The sequence below is a fragment of the Petaurus breviceps genome, unplaced genomic scaffold (genome assembly GCF_028583685.1).
Source record: "Petaurus breviceps papuanus isolate PSGF00001 unplaced genomic scaffold, PetGlider_PUasm1.0 188, whole genome shotgun sequence".
NCBI lineage: Eukaryota > Metazoa > Chordata > Mammalia > Diprotodontia > Petauridae > Petaurus > Petaurus breviceps.
In genome coordinates, this window is record NW_027185804.1 from 40,472,942 (window position 1) to 40,479,023 (window position 6,082).

General features: G+C 34.8%; 1 pseudogene; it reads left to right on the forward strand.

The window, feature by feature from the left end:
* The window catches only part of LOC138163330 (olfactory receptor 5D13-like), an 11,102-nt pseudogene extending 7,368 nt beyond the window's left edge, over positions 1-3,734 (forward strand).
* The last annotated feature ends 2,348 nt before the right edge of the window (positions 3,735-6,082 follow it).

Genomic DNA, 6,082 nt, shown 5'->3' on the forward strand with positions numbered 1-6,082 from the left:
GAAAGAAAGAAAGAAAGAAAGAAAGAAAGAAAGAAAGAAAGAAAGAATATTTTTTTTTTGGTTGCATATTGGGCCACCCCTCTTTTATTTTTAATTATTTATTTCTTATCCATACTACAAATTAATGTGGGGTATATGTATGTGTGTATACCAATGATGTATATATATATATATATATGTGTGTGTGTGTGTGTGTGTGTACATATACACACATATATACATACACAAACCTACATGGACTCACAAATATATCTATAATACAAATCCAGGAAGAGCAATTTAGTACAGGAGAGAGAAAGAAGGGATATTCTTGTTTTAGCTCTACCTCTGAAGAACCTATTAGAAAGTGTTTAAATTAAATGACTTTGGACAAGTCATTTAACAACCTCCTGACTCAGGCAACAAGATTGGGGAAAAATAAAACAAAACACCTGAACAAGTAACAACTTGGTGTTGAAGTGGATAGAGCACAGACCTGGAGTTACTGAGCTCAAATCTGGCCTCAGAAACCTACTGGCTGTGTGACTGTGGCCAAGTCACTTCACGATATTTGCTTCAGCTCTTCCTATGTAAAATGAATTGGAGCAGGAAAAGGTACTCCAGTATCTTTGCCAAGAAAAGTCAAATGGATTGAGAGGGTCAGGTGCTACTGAAAACCTCAGGCATCTTTCTAATTGTGTAAGTTATAGACAACTATTACACTGCCTTCACCAATCTTTCCTCACATACCATTGTACTGACTGATCATATATATATATATGAACTTAATGAAACCATTTAAAAGGAAACAAGGAAATAAAGGGTGTGATAGCTAGAAGTGACATTTATTGTCCTTTGTAGGAGGTCAGGAAATCATGCAAATATTTGAAAATTAAGAAAATAGTTCATTAGAATTTATGAAATGCCAAATATTGGACACAGCTTAATAGTAGAAAAAATTGACAATTAAAGGGGAAAAATACCCTAGGGGAAACATTCATCTGGATTTACTGGGTTTACATTTTCAATTTACTGGCAGTTCACTCTCTCACACTCTGTTACAATGTTCTTTGTTTTGAACATTTATGGAATTGGAGAATGTTCTTCCGGCAGACTTTTATTTAAAAAAATAAAAGAAAGAAAGGAATACAAATTGAAATGGTGATTATCATCCCTTCCTGCCTGAAACATTTCCTAATTCAAACACACACACACACACACACACACACACACACACACACCAATCATGTCCAATAAATGCCAATGAACTATTCCTCCACCACCTTTGACTTCTTTTTATCTCTCTCCTCTTCCTGTTTGTCAGTCTCTTGGTCAATTCATTTGTTTGTTTATATTTTTTCTTCTGTCTTTTTTCAATTGTTGTTTCTTGGTTCAAAGATAATTACAACATTGTAGGGTTCTTGAAATAATGCATCAGATCCCTAAAACACCCCATTTCAGGATTTTTCTATAATAACCCTCTTTCCATTATAGTCAGAATTTACAGATGAAATCACAGGATTATTTCTCATATTCAATTATTAGGGGACTTTCCTGTTTAACTGAGTGTTTTTCTCAGATGACTTACAAAGAATGGGAAGAAAAGTTTTTAGTACATAGAACTAGAAATGCTTTGAAAACATTGAATGTATAATACTTAGGACTCTAAAAGGAATTTAAATATTTTCTAGCCCTACCTCATTATTGAAGATTACACAGTCATTAAGGCATACAATTAGGATTGAAGTAATTTAAACAAATAGTAACTAACTTTAACATAGCACTGACTATATGCCCTGTGTTGTCTTAAGCACTTAAGCACATAAGATATCATCCCATTTGGTCTCTCCAACGATCTTAAGAAGTCAATGCTAATATTTTCAGCATTTTAAAAATGAGAAAACTGAGGCAAACAGATGTTAAATAATTCCTCAAGGTCACATAGTAAATTTATGAGGCTGTATTTGAACTCACATCTTCCTGATTCCACACTTTGCAACCTGTTACTTACCTGCCCCTATAGCATATTAATACTAAGGTGAATTTTTATGCTAATGGACACATTACTTTAGTTATGCTACTATACAAGGAAAATTATTTAAATATGTTCCTTTTTAAAATCCTTCACTGGTTTCTTATTATGTAAATTCTCCAAAAGAATATGTTCAACTTTTGCTATTATAGAAAGATTTACTGTTAGCTTGTGTTGTGACAACTGTCCTTAGAATAAAAGAGAAGAAAATAGTTTAGAGGTAATGAGTTACATATATTTTCAAATTTTAAAAGGTTGTTTTGTGAAACACAGCCGAGAATTCTTTTGCTGGGCATCAGGGAACTAACTGAACTATAGTGAATAGTAGTAGTGGGTAGTAATGGCATATTCAAGTTGATGAAATGAATACTAAAAGTGAAGAGGCGATGAAAAACGTCTGAACTTTCATTTTGGTGTGTAAAGGAGTGAAATAGGCACCTTATCTGATAAATTGGGTTCTCCTTCACATAAAGGTTCTGGATGAACTCTATTTTCTTGAATGGACATTTATTGAACTATGGATTGTACTGGATTCTGTGAATTTATAGCCATTCATGTACTCAAACCATTCATTATTTCACTCTTATTTTGACTTCTTTCGTACTCCATGATTGTCTCTCAACCCAAGGATATAGGAATTCAGAGGAAGTTCTAACATTGAAACTAAAGTTATTATCTCAATTATGTTTATAGCAATAATAATTTTCTAAATCATACTCCATGCTTCCTCAATTTTATTTCTGTTTTACTTCTTATGATCCATTTCTAATTCTCTCCAACAGGAATATTGGTGAGCCCTAACAAGAATCAGAGCAGTGCAGTTGTGTTCATCCTCTTAGGATTCTCTGATTACCCAGACCTCCAGGTGCCGCTCTTTCTACTGTACCTCATCATCTATACAGTCATTGCTGTGGGGAATGTGGGCATGATTGTGGTCATGAAGAGCAATGCAAAACTCCACACTCCCATGTGCTTTTTCCTCAAGCACTTGTCCTTGTGGATTTCTGTTACTCCACTCTAGTTACACCAAAACTACTAAAAAGCTCAGTCATAGAAGACAGAGGCATCTCCATCAAATGTTGCATCGCACAATTTTCCTTCGGTGTCACCTGTGTTGTGACAGAGACAGTCATGTTGTCTGTGATTGCCTATGACCGCTTTATGTTATCCTCTGCTCTATACAATTTCCATTTCCCCCAAACGCTGTGCCCTGCTAATGACTGTGGCATATTCTTGGGGCATAACTGGTTCTATTATACTTACCTACACAATTCTCATACTGTCATTTTGTAAGACCAAAATCATTAATAACTTTGAATGTGAATATTCTGTCTTCCTCTTTGATTCCAGCTCAGATAAACACTTCAGTGAGTCAATATTTTCTGTCTTAGGAAATGTCAATACATTTTCCTCCCTTATCATTATCCTTACATCCTATCTTTTTATTTGTGTCATAATCCGCAAAATGCATTCAGGCAGTGGAAGATAAAAAGCTTTCTCCACTTGTGCCTCCCACTTGATGGCTGTTACCATCTTCGATGGAACCATCCTCTTCCTCTATTGTTTTCCCAATTTTAAAAACTCATGGCTTGTAGTCAAAGTGGGATCTGTTTTTTATACTGTGGTGATTCCTATGCTAAATCCCTTAATATACAGTCTAAGGAACAACGATATGAAGAAAACCTTAAGGAAATCATTGGATCTCAAAATTATTTCTCAATAGATTCTTTGACCACTGTCTAAACTGTTCTGCTGTAATTTCTGATGGCTTTCAATTAATTCTTTTAGTCCTATTCTGTTATTTTCATCTCTGCTTTGTCACACTTTCAATTTCTGCCACATCTGAAGAATAATCAGGACAATTCTTATGTAAATGAAGAAAAATGTTTGAATTGAGAAAAATCACTGCTAGAAAATCATTACAATATATACTCCATGATGTAGCATTAACATCTGAACCTTTCATTAAACTTCTTTTTCAATTTATCATAAAAATAAATCTCTTGATTCTGCAAGATTGAATACGTCTTTCTTCACATTTCCACTATTTCATGGAAAAGAAAGGAGCAGAACTCTAAAGTGTGACCTAGTGCAGTGAGCAGGTGGTTCTTTAAGTTGTTTCAGAAGCAAGCACCTTGAGGAGTGACAATATTCAGTGTTGGAAGAGAATAATTGTTGCCAACTCCTGAAGCAAATCAATGGACACAACTCAACTCAAATTTTTATAAAAGCAAATTTAGTCCTACAAACTATTTAGTATAGTTCTTGGAACATAATAAAGAGTTAACGAGTGCTGGTTGATTGATTAATCTGAAGTTTGTAGACAAAGATTCTTGACTTTCATCACTTTCAACTTGAGCACCTCTATCACAAAAATCGGCTTTCAGTTTATTTTTTTTTATTTTTAATTAATGGAACAAAATAAGTATTGTCGTAACATTGTACAATAAAAGGTGATTTCACATGGAAGTGCGAATTAATTATATATAATATATATGTAACATTACACACATATATTTATAATCATGTTATACATGTATTTATCAGTTCTATCCCTGGATGCAGGTATCTCTTGTTATAGTTAACTTGGGCATTTATTGCAGACAGAATAGCTTATTTGCTCAAAATCTTTTTTTTCTTATTTCTTCCAAATTTTATTTTAGACTCAAATGCTGGAACACAAATATAGAATAGAGAACAGAAACACACATATCATCAAGTTAATCACTGGAGCTTAAATACAAAGTTATATAGAAAAAAAAATAGCATGGCATGTGCAGAGCAGAACATAAGAGAGTATTCAAGATACAAAACAGTAAGTTTTCATTTCAAGAAAGCCTACCTGATATATAATACTCATTGTGCTGAGAATTGTCCAAGTGTTCTTTGCTCTTTTGTGATATTTGTTTTGCTCTCTGCTGTGCACTTTTTTACCTTATTTTTCCCCATACTCCAATGCCCCCCACAAATCCACAAAAAGTTTAGACATGTTTCTCTTTACTTCAATATCCTCCTCTAAAGAAAAATCCTGGTCATCTCTATTGCCATAATGACTTTCTATGGTTGGATTTTTTTCTCCTTTGTCTGTACATTTTTTTTCGTAGTAATAGCTTATTTTTTATAATCACCTCTTGCCCCAGAACTTCAGTTCTCCCCTCCAGTCTGGAACCAGAGTCAAAGCTTCAACTACCTGTAAGTGCCCACAGTCAAGGGCTTTCTGCCCCACTGCTTCTGCACTCACTTGGCATGCGCTGATTCCTTTTCAGCCCCAGTGCTCTTTGTAGCTCAGCTGGGGCGGCATTCCTGGTGAGCAGGGATTCCCATGATCTCCCAGGCTCAAAGGCCCAACTCAACTCATTACCTGGGGGTAATAGTTCCTGTGTCTGGGGCTCAGGCAGCTTCTGAAACCAACTCACCTCAGGCCAGTTGCTTGTTGTTAAAAAGGGGACCTAGCCTGGTGGTATTCACTTTTTTCACAGGGACCAAATCTCTTCCTGGCCTTTTTCTTCTGATTTTTTCAAATAGTCCCAGGAAAACCCTGATTATTCCTCTATTCTTATCAATCTCCATTCACACTTTGTTTGCCCTAAGGTGCTATATTAACTCTTCTATGAAGGAAAATATAGACAGCTTGGAATTTTCTGTCCTACTCAGCCATCTTTCCAGAATCCTCTCTCCAAAGTTATCTTAAAACAATACTATTGTTACTGCACGCAATGTCCTCTTTGTTCTGCATATTTTGTTTTCTATTATTTTGTGCAAATCTTTCCATGTTTTTCCCTAAAATCCTCAAGCTCATAGTTCCTCATGCCATAGTGATCTTCCATCACAATCATTTAGCAAAACTAGTTCAATCATTCCTCTTAAATATATACCAAATTGAACATGTAATTTAAAATATGTGTTTTCCCTTTTAAAAATATTCTAAAGTAGTAAGGTAAATTTATTTTTCTTATTTTTCATACTGCTCCTTACCCTAGAGATGTATGCCATCAGATACACACATTCACACACACACACACATACACACACACACACACACACACACACACACACACACATATATATATA